This window comes from Tamandua tetradactyla, chromosome 18 (genome assembly GCF_023851605.1).
Source record: "Tamandua tetradactyla isolate mTamTet1 chromosome 18, mTamTet1.pri, whole genome shotgun sequence".
In the NCBI taxonomy this organism is placed as follows: Eukaryota; Metazoa; Chordata; class Mammalia; order Pilosa; family Myrmecophagidae; genus Tamandua; species Tamandua tetradactyla.
Genome location: NC_135344.1, coordinates 1,977,701 through 1,991,839, shown reverse-complemented (window position 1 = coordinate 1,991,839; position 14,139 = coordinate 1,977,701). Strand labels below are relative to the sequence as shown.

The following is a 14,139-nucleotide window of genomic DNA, read 5'->3' as shown; positions in this document are numbered from 1 at the left end:
TAGAAAAATCCCACACCTCTCACTCTACCTAATGGTGAAAGACTGAATGCTTTCTTCCAATATCAGAAACAACAAAAGTCAAGCATGCTTCCACCAATTTTATTCAATATTGTGTTAGAGGTTCTAGCCTGGGTAATTTGGCAAGAAAATGGAATAAAATCATCCGTGTTTGAAAGGAAGATATAAATGTATTTCTATTTTCAGATGACATGAACTTGTTTACAGAAAATCATAGGTGATAATAATAATGATAATAATAATAATAATAAACTCCCAAAATTGACCAAACGATTCAATGCAATTTCTGTTAAAATCCAAGCTGATTTCTTTTTGGCAGAAATTGCCAAATTAATCATAAAAATCACATGGAAAGAGAAGGAACCCAGAATAATCAAAACGATCTTGAGGAAGGAGAAAGTTGGAGGACTCATAGTTCCCAATTTCAAAAGTTACCACGAAGTCACCGTAATCAAATAGCATGGCCCTTGCTTAAAGAGAGACTGTAGACGGATGCAATATAATTTAGAGTCTGTAAGAGGAAGGGGACAAAGGGAAGATTTAGTTTCTGATGCTCGAAGTGGTTATACGAGAGCATTCCTTGGCAGACTTGAGGACACAGCACTCTGTACAGCCCGTTCAGTGGGACCAGAGAGCTGGGTCTTGCCTCTGTGGGGTTGTGCTCCTGCAGAGCCTGGGGACTTGGCATGCTGGTGCCTGGTGCTCCCAGATGACCTGGAATGGGATCACTGTTACAACACTGCTCCAACAATCCTTACCCCAACACCAGCTGGGGGTCCTGAAGGACGGATGTAGGGAGAAGACAGGAGGGGAGTAGAGGAGCTGTCCTGGCTTTTATCCTCAGGCCACAGCTGGCCCCAGATGTGGCATCAGGAGATGAGGGCAGCTGGGGAGATATGCAGTGACTGCCAGGTCTCCAGTCTCCCCAACCCCCAGACCGAGCTTCCTGGGGTGCTGCCTGGATGAACTGGGGATATCTCCAGAGCTTCAGTGAGTATGGGGTTGGGGGAGGTGGGCTGCCTGGATGAGCTGGGGATATCTCCAGAGCTTCAGTGAGTACGGGGTTGGGGGAGGTGGGCTGCCTGGATGTGCTGGGGATATCTCCAGAGCTTCAGTGAGTATGGGGTTGGGGGAGGTGGGCTGCCTGGATGAGCTGGGGATATCTCCAGAGCTTCAGTGAATACGGGGTTGGGGGAGGTGGGCTGCCTGGATGTGCTGGGGATATCTCCAGAGCTTCAGTGAGTATGGGGTTTGGGGAGGTGGGCTGCCTGGATGAACTGGGGATATCTCCAGAGCTTCAGTGAGTACGGGGTTGGGGGAGGTGGGCTGCCTGGATGTGCTGGGGATATCTCCAGAGCTTCAGTGAGTATGGGGTTGGGGGAGGTGGGCTGCCTGGATGAGCTGGGGATATCTCCAGAGCTTCAGTGAATACGGGGTTGGGGAAGGTGGGCTGCCTGGATGAGCTGGGGATATCTCCAGAGCTTCAGTGAGTATGGGGTTGGGGGAGGCGGCTGCCTGGATGAACTGGGGATATCTCCAGAGCTTCAGTGAGTACGGGGTTAGGGGAGGTGGGCTGCCTGGATGAGCTGGGGATATCTCCAGAGCTTCAGTGAGTACGGGGTTGGGGGAGGTGGGCTGCCTGGATGTGCTGGGGATATCTCCAGAGCTTCAGTGAGTACGGGGTTGGGGGAGGTGGGCTGCCTGGATGTGCTGGGGATATCTCCAGAGCTTCAGTGAGTACGGGGTTGGGGGAGGTGGGCAGATGGTGACGAGGTTGCGTGGGACCAACTGCATGCAGACAGCAGCACACTGCATGTGTGTGCAACAAGGCAGGTCCTGCCCATTCAGGTCCTGAGTCCTGAGCAGACCCTGTGTGCCTGCCAGGCAGTGCATGTGAGGCCTGACCACCCCCTCCCCCAACGTCCACCTATATCCACCTATTGTCGGGGGGGCCTGGCAATGTACCCTATCTAGCTGAGACATTCGGATGTATGTCCATGTCCAAACCCTCAGGGTAAAATTGGGAAATGGAGGTGCAGAAAGAGGGAGGGACTGGTCTAGGGGAGAAGAGTTAGAGTGCAGAGGAGAAGAAAGAATCCCAATGTCTAGTCAGGACACAACCCTCCACCATGGGGTTGCTTGGAGAGCCCCTACGTCCTGGGTGAACCCAGCCCATGTGTGGCCGTTACACTCTGGGCATCACACAAGCATGTAAGTGTGTGCACACACACATGCACACACACACAGTGACCAATGGTGGGGGAGGCAGAGGAGAATATGGCACCTGGAGGTGACAACAGGACAGAGGAAAGGAGTGGGAGGCAGCTGTGCTGTGGGGCAGTGGCATCACACTCAGGCAACATGCCCATGGCCCCCAGCAGGAGGGGGAGATACCGGGTTGATGGGCAGGGGATCCTTGAGGCTCCTAGGGGTCTGCCTGTCCAGGGCCATCCCCAGGACACCCTGGACAGGATAGAGCTGTCACCTCCCTCCTCCATGCTGAAAGGAGGATACAGGAAAGGCTTTAATTTCCACCTTCATAAATTGTGATGTTTTTGAGTAGGTGACCCTCAGGATTCCCAGGCTCAGATAAATATCTTTGGTCCTGGTTTTTCCATCGATGACCTGCTGTGCTCTGAGCCCCTTGGAAATGCTTTTTACTCCCTTGGGGTTCTCTAATGAAACAGGACCAACAGAATATGTCTATAAATAGTATGAAGTTTTATAAAAGTGTCTCATGCAACTGCAGAGGTACAAGTCCAAATTACATAGGGCAGGCTGCAAGTTGGCATTCTGAAGGTTTTCAATGAATTCATATGCTGGCTGAAGTAGAGATGAAAGTTCTCTGTTCTGACTGCTGAGTTCATCACTTCTCCCTTAAAAGCATCCAACTGATTGGATTAAATGTCTCTCATTGCAGAAGACACTCCCCTTAGTTGACTTCATATGCAATCAACTCACTGGTGATTCAAGTCTATGAAATGTCCATGCAGCAACAGTCAGGCAAGTGCTTGCTTGGCCAGACAACTGGGCACCATCACCTGTCCAGGTTAACACACACACCTAACCATCCCAAGGCCTCTTTCCTGGCTTCTGATGGGTGGGTTGGATTCCATGGCTCCTGGAAGCAGAAATGCAAGTCTAGGTATATGCCATGGACATATCTTCCTACCTCTCTCTTACTAGTTGTTTTGGTTTGCTCAAGCTGCTGGATTGCAATATACCAGAAATGGTTGCATTTTTATAAAGGACATATAAATTTATACTTCTAAGGCCATGAAAATGTCCAAATTAAGGCATCCAGAGAAAGATACCTTGACTTTGAAGAAAGGATGCTGATATCTGGAGAAACTCTGTCAGCTTGGAAGGCACATGGCTGGCATCTGCTGCTCCTTCCCAGTTCATTGGTTTCAGTCTCAGATTCCAGTGGCTTTCTCCATAAGTGCCCGTGGAACCTTACTTAGCTTCTCTGGGGCAAACTCTGGATTTCATCTCTTATCTTAGCATCTTCAAATTCTGTCTAGTTGCATCTCTCTACTCACTTTTGTCAGCTCTTTTCAAGAGTCCAGTAAGCTAATTAAGACCTACCTTGAATGGGTGCGGTCATATCTCAATGGAAATAATGTACTCAAAAGATCCCACCACAAGTGGGTGGGTCATACCTCCATGAAAACAACCTAAACAAAAGGTCCCACCCTACAGTAGGTCTGCCCCCACATGACTGGATTATGAGAACATGGTTTTTCTGGGGTACGTAAAAGTTTCAAACCAGCACACTGGCTCTGTTTAAGGTTTCTCTGCTAAGGACACCAACTGTTTTCAGTTGCAAAACTGAATACAACATACCAGAAATGGAATGGCTTTTATAAAGGAAATTTACTATGTTACAAATTAACAGTTCTAAGGCCAGAAAAATACCTAACTAAGGCATCCAGGAAAGGATAGCTTGACTCAAGAAATGCTGTTATCTGTTACATGGGAAGACATGGGGGTGGTGTCAGCTGGTCCTTGTTCCTGGTCCCATTTCTTCCAGCTTCTGATGCCAGTGGTTTACTCTCTAACCATATGTGGCCCTTCATTTAGCTCCTCCAAGACACAACTCTGGATTCTGGCTTACTTAGCATCAAATGGGAAGGCACATGGCAGTATCTTCTGGGCTCTGCCTGTGGCCAGGCATTTCCTCTGTCAGCACTCCAAGCATTACATCTGAGGGTCTCTAAAGTGCTTCCCCTTTTCAAGGACTCTAGTAAACTAATAAATACCCACCTTCAATGGGTGGAGTCACATTTCCATTTAACCAAAAACCAATACCCGCAATTGTGTCCCATCTCCATGTAAACAATCCAATTAGAGTATTCCAGTGTTAACAATAGGTCTAGCCCTACAAGATTGGATCTGGATGAAAACATGTTTTTTCTGGAGTACATAATAACTTCAAACCGCCATACCAGTCATATTGGATGAAGGGACCAACATAATTCAGGGTAGCTTCATCTGAACTCATCACATCTTCAAAGATTCCATTTCCAAATTGGATCTCGGTTTTGGGATTGGTGGTTGGGACTTTAACATATCTTTTTCAGGGAATCAATTTAATCTGTAACCGTTTATCATTTACTTCACTTTTTTCATATTCTATTTTGTTTTCCCTCCTCTAACAGGATTATCCTCTATCCCGCTGGCACTGAGTTTACTTTCCTTTGTTTTGCCTTGAAATGTCCCCAAAACAAAGAAGGAGTGGACTGAGGGGCTAAAATTGTGTACTTCTCTTCTCTTAAAGAGTATTATCTGGAAATGTCTATTGTGGAATGTCAAAAAAAGTTGCCTCATTTGTCCAATGTTAGCAGTTTCTGGAAGAAAGTCAGGCTTGTACAAGTTACTGTGTCTTGTCCAAATGTAATGTACCTGTAAATTGTGTCTAGGTTAAGACCACTTAATACTATATGTTATGGTGGCTAAAATGGAGAATCCCATGTTCTATTATGTTTGCACAATAAATTTTTTAAGAAAATAGAATTTTACAACAGAAAGACTGAGTCTTAAGATGAAATATCGACTTCAGCTAACAATATAAATAACAATATTGGTTCATCAATAACCAACATAACAGTGTGCAAATGTGCACTCCTATCCCCACTCTCAGTTCCTCCAGTAATATACCTAGCAATGGGGTTGCAGGATTGTACGGCAGCCCCATCCCTAGCCCCCTACAGAGCCACCACACTGCCCCCTGGAGGAGCTGCCCCTCTCAGCTTCCTGACCCACAGCGAAGAGGGACTTCTCTTTCACCACACTGACTCTAGTACTTGTTTCTTTCTGTTTTATTCGCACACCTACAATTCAACCTAAGGAAATAGCCATGCCTTCGCCACCATAATCTATATGAAGACATTTCTTTTCTTCTTCAAAGAATCCAATGTGGGACAGGACTCCTAGGGGTGAAGTCAGGACCTGGCAACATGGGATTAAGAGAGCCTTGCTGACCAAGAGGGAGAACAGAAAAATGAGAGAAAGTAAAATTTCAGTGGCTAAGAAATCTCAAACAGGGTCAAGAGGTTATCCTGGAGCTTATTCTTATGCATTATATAGATATCCCTTTTTAGTTTATGGTGTGTTGGAGTGGCTACATGAGACAGTGCGGCAGTAGCCTTGATTCTTGCCGATCATAGCACAGCCATATAGATTTTACAATGTGACCATGTGATTGTGAAAACCTTGTGTCTGTTGCTCCTTTTGTCCAGCATATGAAAAGATGGTAAAAAAAATAATGGAGTGGATAAGGGGTAAAAAGAATAAGGTAGGTTGAATATTAGTGGTCAATAAAAGGGAGGGGTAAGGGATATGGGATGTATATCAATTTTTTCTTTTTATTTCTTTTTCTGAAGTGATGTGAATGTTCCAAAAATGATCATGGTGATGAATGTGATGATACTGTGACCATTGATTGCATAGTATGGATGGACTGTATGTGTGTGAAGATTTCTCAATAAAAATAACTTAAAAAAAATAACGAATGTATCACACTAAATCAAAATCTTCTAAAATTAATCATTGTAATGTATACACAACTATGTGCTGATACTGTGAGCCAGTGATTGTATACTTTGGATAGTTTGTATATATGAACATACCTCAATGAAACTGCATTAAAAAAGGGAAAAAATAAACCAACAGGGAAAACAGTGTGTGTGAGGGGAGGAGTATGTGGGAATTCTGAACCCTTTGCATGATTTTTCTGTAAATGTGAATCTACACTAGAAAAATAACAAAAAGGTCATAAGATCATTGTGGTTGTTATGCAGAATGTGTCTAAATGTGCGAAGACTACAAAAATTAAAATCTTGTTGAGCGCAATGGTGGCTCAGTGGTAGAGTTCTCGCCTGCCATGCTGGAGACCGGAGTTCGATTCCCAGAGCCTGCCTGAAAAAAAAATCTTGTTGAAATAAACCCAGTAGAGAGAATCAGTGGCTACAGATATGAAGAGAAGGGAAGAGATATTTTGGGGATCTAGAAGACAAAATAGAAAATAATGCTTTTTGGGGGCTAGCTAAGGAAATAGTTACTATTGAATTCTAAGGCTTTTGTTTGAATTGGGATGTTGGTGGAACCTACCAATAAAGTAACAAACATTTATAAATGCTTTTAACAGAAAAAAAGCCCTGCATTTTAAAAATAGTAGGGGCTCATTTAATCAGGAGATTGAGGAATGAACTCAGTGTACATAACAGCTCTCGTAATTATACTGTGTATACCCTCATGACATTTATTTACTGGTATTCACACCCATGGGGTTTGCATGCAGTAACTGAAGAAATTCTTCTTTACGACAGAATGCCAATTGATGAATGCAGAAGGAATATATTTTAAAAGAGCGCTCTTAGGCAACCATGGTAACTGATTTTGGCAAGGGTCACAAATATATGCTAGCTCTGGAGGTGAAAGTTTGAGAATTAGCAGGATGTCTAAGCAACAGTATCTCATCACATGATATTTATTGACACAAAAGGTAAAATGGTGCCTTCCTTACTAAAAAAAAACTAAACTAAAAAAAGTTGGCATCAGTAGCAATGGGACCAGGTGACAGCATGTTGCTTCTGGTCAGCAACCTTTCTGTGCAAGTGCTGCCAAAGGTGCATCACTAAGCTAATCACAAGAAAACAGGAAAAGTCCAAAACAAATATGTAAACTCTGGAAATAGGACATGGTTCTAAAACAGAAGGAAATGGTAAGATGCTTGAGGTTAAGGGAGAGGAAGTAGATACGAGGACACAATGTAATGCAATGTTCTGGATTTTCTTTCCTGTAATGGGTCTTATTTGGAAAATAGGTAAAAAAAAAAAATGAATATACTCCAGTTATTAAATCCTAGCATTTTATTAATGTTAATTTCTTGACTTTGATAAATATTCTGAGATAGTCAATGAGATCTCATTTTGGTCAGTTATTTCTTATATATACTGAAATGTTGGATATCTCCTGATATTAACCTTTTTAATAATGAAGAATAATTCTGGGTAAGTTCTTATGATCATTTAGGATGTCACGAGGGATTTCTCCTGTGTAAATTTTCTGATACACATTGTGTTTGCCCATCACAAAGAAGTCAGATTTTTTTTTTTACTGATTGCATATTTAGAATGGAATGATTTCTAAATGTTGTGTTAGTCAATTTTTTTAATTAATAAAAAAATTCTTTTGTGAAAAAAAAGAAGTCAAATTTTTAAGTTTTTTTTTAAACTATGATGAGTATACTTCAGGATCGAGTACACTTAACCTACAGGTGCTCAGCAAAGAACAAGTTTTCCTCATCACAGTAAAAACAACTGTGCACATGGAGGCAACACTCCATTCCACAGTGACCCTTTCACCCTGGAAATTTCGATCTTGGACTTTCTATCACTGTCAGAGTCCCATGGTTTCCCCTGGGTTGATTTCCTTTCTGTTGGGATGAGGAACAGGAGACAGCATTAAGATTTTGAGGGGTATCTTTAATGAAAGTTCACTGACCCCTGTGTTTCACTAGGCTGAGGCTGGTGAACATGAACACAGAGTTTTTTAAAAATATGTGATTGATATTAAAAAAAGAAGAAGAAAAGAGAAATCATTTCACAGGGTGTAGGATGTGCTCACCCACTGAGATGAGGTGGCTGTAGTTCTCCAGCATCACATCTCTGCACAGGATCCTCTGGGCAGGGCCCAGGTGCTGCCACTCCTCCTGGGTGAGCTCCACAGCCACATCCTTGAATGACACTGAGGCCTGTGGCAGCACATTTCTGGTCAATCTGAAGGGTCCAGAAACAGGCGACATGGAAAATACCTTAGGAAATTGACTCTTAGTAAATTTGGAGATGCTGTGCTCTATGTGTGTGCCCTGGTATTTCCATGGAACTTTGGTTACCTGGGTGACACCGAAGACTCAGAGATAGAGCAAACATGAAACTCAGCATTATTCCATACAGCAACTGTCAAAGAAGCTGACAAAGAGATCGGACTTCAATTAGAGAGATGAGCGAAGCTGATCTGGTTGGGACTAAAGTCAATCAAAATATAGGGTTAAGGATAATACTGTCTGTTTTATAAAATTTCATCTTCTGTGTGAGACCAAAGGAAGAGATGCTATTTTGTTCAAAATTTAAATTTTTCTGTGGTACACAATGTAACTTAACTGATCTGGCCAGTTCATTTAAACCACCTAAACTCATGGGGCCTAAAATAGGGAATGAAGTCTTGAAATTCTTTATAGTTAATGTAATACCTGGATAGATTCCAGAGTATGTTGGGCAGATAAATAAAAAGTATTTTCAAAGTCCCTTGAGAGACAGGAACTATTGAGATTCCTGAAACTCTCTCAAGAATTAGGGACTCCCAAGTTAATAGGCAAAACCCTCAGTCTTCAGGCTTGCTCATATGAAACTTATTTCTGTGACAGGGAAGCTAAGCCTACGTCTAATGATGCCTAAGAGTGACTTCCAGAAAACCTGTTTGTTGTTCAGATGTGAACTCTCTCTCTCTGAGGCCAAGTCTGCAAATAAACTCATTACCCTCCCTCCTTATGGGGGACATGGCTCCCAGGCATGAGCCTAGCCCTGGCATCCTGGGCTTGACAGTCCCTCTTGACCAAAAGGGGGAAAAGAAATGTAACAGGAACATCAACCAGTTGCAGCCCCTACCCCATAATGTCAACATCCCTTTTCAACATGAAGAAACTGGAATGATTATGCCCAAATATCACTCAAGATTGGGAGAAGGATCAAGTGAGAGGGAGGAGTAGTAAGAGAAATGATAAGAAATAGCAAATGATTATGACCAGTGAATCATTATACTGATACTTCTTTTTAATCGCTAGTGTTCTGTCATCAGAACAGCTAGAAACAAATCCCTGAAATCGTGGAACTGTAACCCACACCTTACTCTGAAATTTGCTCTGTAACTACTTATTAAACTGGATTTTGAAATTTATCAACTTTCTGAATATATTTAACAACAAAAATGTTGAAAAAACTGTTCCAAAATTTTCTTACAAATTATATACATATACAAATTATATATATATAGTTATGAGTCAACAAGTAAAGCTCTAATAACATCTACTTTAGTTAGAATGGAAAAAAATTGGTAAATATTTCATGCAGAACAGATATCTTTAAAATATTTAGGCTTCTCATTCATAAATATGGTACATGTTTTCTTCCTTAAAAATCACATTTATAATACTTTTGTAATCTTTGATAGTTTTGTCATAAAGGTAATACATATTTTTATTAAATTAATGCCCAAATTTTGCTGTTGCCATTGTGAATGGGATATTTTTCCCCTTGCATTCTGCAACTATTTTTTGCCCTTATACACAAAGCATTGCTCTTTGTTTACATTCCTTGTATCAGGGTATCTTAATGCACACTGTTATTAGGTCTGACAGCTGTTCATAAGACTCCCTCTGATTTTTTAGGTAAACAATCTGAGCATATGCAAATAAATGACATTGTCTCACTCTTAAAAAAAATACAAATAAGCCACAATAAAAGCTGCTCCACCTTACTTGTAAGATAAAACCTTATTAAACTCAACAGAGAGATGAGGTTTTTATCACACACTGGTAAAAACGGAAAGAATTTAACAGCACATCCTCCATTTGCAAGGTTGTGGGAAACAGGCAATCTGATCCTGTTGGCTCTACCTCCAAACTGCATCCAGAATCTGACCACTTCGAAGCACCACAACTACCAACACCCTAAAGAGCAACATTTCTTAGTAGAATTACTGAAATAGCCACCTATGGTGATGTTGTTCCTGCTTCCATTACTACCCCTTGTGCCTGACCACTCCTCTTCTACCCTCAACAGTATCAGAGGCATTTTTTTCAAATAGATGTCAGACCTGCCCTTGATCAGTGCAAAACCCTTCATTATGACTTAAATAAATGGAGAGAGATGCTGTGTTTATGATCTGGAAGACTCAGTGGATCAAGATGTCACACAATCAAAATAAAAACCTCAGCAGGCTTTTCTGAGGTAGAATAGTTTATTTTTAAATATTTATATGAAGAAGCAAAGGCCCCAAATATTCCAGACAATTCAGAAAAAGAACAAAGTTGGAAGGCATTACCTCATTTCAAGACTTACTGTAAAGAGACATTAAGACAGTGTAATAGTAGATAAACACAGATCAACCCTGCAAGAAAGAGACAACATACATCAAGCACCTTGAACAGAGGTGTCAAGGCAATTCAGAAGAGAAAGTAGATTCTTCTCTATAAATGTCCTGGCAGGTTGTGTAGAGGTGGAGAGCACAGATACGATGAGTTTATGTTTCCTCTACTCAAACATTTAGAGAAGAATGCCGGCACAAAATGTGAAGGCACCAGAACCTTGAAATTGTAGGCTCTGGACTGGGCCAACTAGAACTTTTTTTTTGTCTTTCATGATCAGCATCCTCAATACTGAAATAAAATACAGAAGCTGATCAGGAAGGAGTTACTTATGTGACAAAGGACACATAAAGATTTTAAAAACCAAAGAGCAGCTCATGAAAATACAATTGAAAATACAAATGGAAATAACACCTTTTTATGAAAATGTGAGGACAAAAATTTAATGAAAAAAAAATCCAGGGTAGATATATGACTCTCATAAAGCAATTCAATAATCAAAATCTGCGTTCCAAAAGTCTCCAATGGCCCAATTTTATAGGTAAGTTTTGCCAAAACTTACAAGTAACAGGCATTTTTGTCATCTAAATTATTAGAAAGGAAAAGAAAGAATAGACAGTGCCCCATTTCCTTTTGAAAGTATAACAATAATACCATAATTAGGCAGGAACATGAGAAAATTATAGTGTAATCTAATTTGGGAATATAAAAATAAAAATCTTAAATGTAGTATTTGCAAAACAATAACAGCAGAACCCTTAAGAACATATGTAAGAAAAATTCACCATTTATTATTAAGTATGGTCTATACAAGAATAACATTAGAAAGCAGATTACAGCATTCATAATATTTATTGATTAATGTAAAGAAACTATGGCTTTCTTTCAATAGAGATGCAAAAAAGTACTGAATATACTTCAATGCAAACTCATCACTAACATGACATCTTAGCAAACTGGTAACTGGAGGGAAGCTACTTGCCCTAATACAGGTTATCTACCAAATGCTGACAGCCAACATCAGGATTAATGAGAAATCTTCCCTCAAGATTGACTTGATCTATTTTTAGCTCTGCTTTTCCAATTAATGTATGGACTCTTATAAATTACAAAACAAAGTGGGAAATGAACAGAGAGCTCACCTGAGATTTTTCTCATTTCTGTAGCTCTTAGGAGAATGCAGAGAACTGTTGATGGTTCCAGCTAGGGGGACAGAAACAGTATAGGGGTCAAGAGATTTAGTAAGCCTCACAGCTCCTACCTTCACCTACTAAAAATCTGATTCTGCAGTTGGGGAGCAGTGTCCCTATGGGAACTGGGCACTGTGGGCTTTGAGATGGCATCAGTGGGACCATGTTGAGGTGGTGGGATCTGTCCATGTGCGACTGTAACACAAACATGGAGCCTTAATTTGCAGTTCTTTGGAGAGATGCATATAAACTTTTTGCAATCGATTTAACTATATTGTCTGTGTATTTCTGGCAAATAAACACAAAGAAATTACAGTGCACCAAAGGATAAGACATTATTCTTTCATTTGGGTGCCTGATTTCTCTGTTTTCTCAGCAATAGTTTTTACCCCTTGACAGAGAAAGTTCAGAGAGCAGAATAAAAGGAATAGGGATGCTTTAAGGCAAGGATTTGTTTGTTTGTTTGTTTATTTTGCAAGGATTTTTAATAATCTGTTTTAACTGTCATAATTTCTCAAAAAGCCTTTTTTACATTTTTTTTATTGGAGAATTTATTTCAAACAGTCATACATAAAATACAGGATTCCATACCCAGTTTATCCCCAATAACTTGCATTGATGTGGAACATTTGTTATAATTGATGATAGCACTCCTTAAAAATTGTACTATTTTCTTAACTGTAGTTATCTTTGTTACAATTGGTGAATAATTATTAAAATAGTACTATTTGACTATCGTCCATAGTTGACATTTGGTGCATTTTTCCCCATATGCAATCCTATTATTAATATCCAAAGGTCCTTTCGATAAGATGCCTCTATTATCTTATTTAAGAGAGTGAACTATTCTATTTTCCTCTTGGCTCTTCAACAAACAAACTAGATATCCCTGGACAAGTTACTGAATTCATCATGCCTAAAGTCTCTAAAGCTTTCAAATGAGTCTGAAGCGGACACCCACGGAAACCCTCCTTGAACCACCATTCTAGGGTTCTCTGAGGTTAGGACAACGTCAGTAGTGCCACATGAACTCATGGACGTGAATCGGAGAAGCACATAATCTGCAGAGTGGAAAACAGAGGCCATAGGAACCTCCTGAGACACGAGCCCACCACTCCCGCTGAATTTCCTCACCTCTGGCTGGTGTTCCCTTATCTCAAGACCTTTCCATACCAGCCCCCCTGTGAAACGGCCTTTCCTGGGCACCATGCCCATCAGCCGCCCCAGCTCACCTTATCTTCCACTGCCACACCATGACATCATCAAGTCTGGTTCACTTTGGACAGAGGAAGTAAGAACTGCCTCAGGCCAAGCAAATCAGAACCTGCTCCCTTCTGGGCTCTGCCTGTCTCTGCTTTGAAGCTCTGGTGAGAAGTGAAAAGCCAGAGGGACACTCCCTTTCAGGTAAGATTCTAGCTCCCAGACGCCCCCTGCTTCCCACCTCATGAGGGCTGCTTTGTTCCCAGGATCTGAGACCTGGACCTGAGAAACAAATTTACTTTAGGACCAAGCACCTGGCTCTTGGAATTCTCCATAATATGAGACATAAAACACAGATAGCCTAGCCTTCCAGTGTAGGAAGGGTTAGGAAATTTGCCTGGTTCATACGATCTGAAAATACACTAGAAATATCAGAATGCATGTGCCACGTGGTAGGATGCCATCTACATTCACGTCACATAATATCACCAGGGACTTGGAGACAGGGGGCTCTCAGTGCTGCAATGCTGATATTAGGCAGGTGCAATACCACAGCCTGGGATTGGGAGAAAACACATGCGCCTTTAAGTCCAAGCTTCCCCACCAGGCATAGCCTGTGACCTGGGCACATCACTCCACCAACTTGAAACTCGATTTTTAAAACATTTTTAAAAAATGCATTCGATGACATTGATGAGTAAAGTGGCTCTGAGGCTGACATAAGAAACCCAAGGACAATAAGTGTCTTCTTAGTATAAACGCCATTATCACTCAGTATTTTCTACCTGGCACTGGTCTAATTACAGGTAACACAACTACTTTCAAAGCAACGTCCTGAAGCAGTCATTAATAACTTTCAGATGCGTGAACTCTTTCACAGGTTCCTTGTCTCTCCCCCGGAATTCACTTGGGGTTTATGGTTACAAAGAAATAAAAAGAAAAAAGGAAAAACCCATAGATCTCATACCCCTAACCCCTCCCTCTCATTGACCACCACTTTTTCCATCTATCCAATTTATTTTACCCCTTATCTCCCCCCATTATTTATTTTTATCCATATTTAAAAAATCACAATTCTAGCCC

General features: G+C 41.2%; 1 long non-coding RNA gene across 1 annotated transcript; it reads right to left on the bottom strand.

The window, feature by feature from the left end:
- Nucleotides 1-1,811: 1,811 nt before the first annotated feature.
- On the bottom strand, nt 1,812-11,984 carry LOC143661914 (uncharacterized). Its single transcript, XR_013164984.1, has 3 exons — nt 11,809-11,984; nt 8,149-8,300; nt 1,812-6,438 (listed from the first exon to the last, which is right to left on the bottom strand). It is a non-coding gene; the product is annotated as an uncharacterized LOC143661914 (long non-coding RNA).
- Between the last annotated feature and the right edge of the window lie 2,155 nt (nt 11,985-14,139).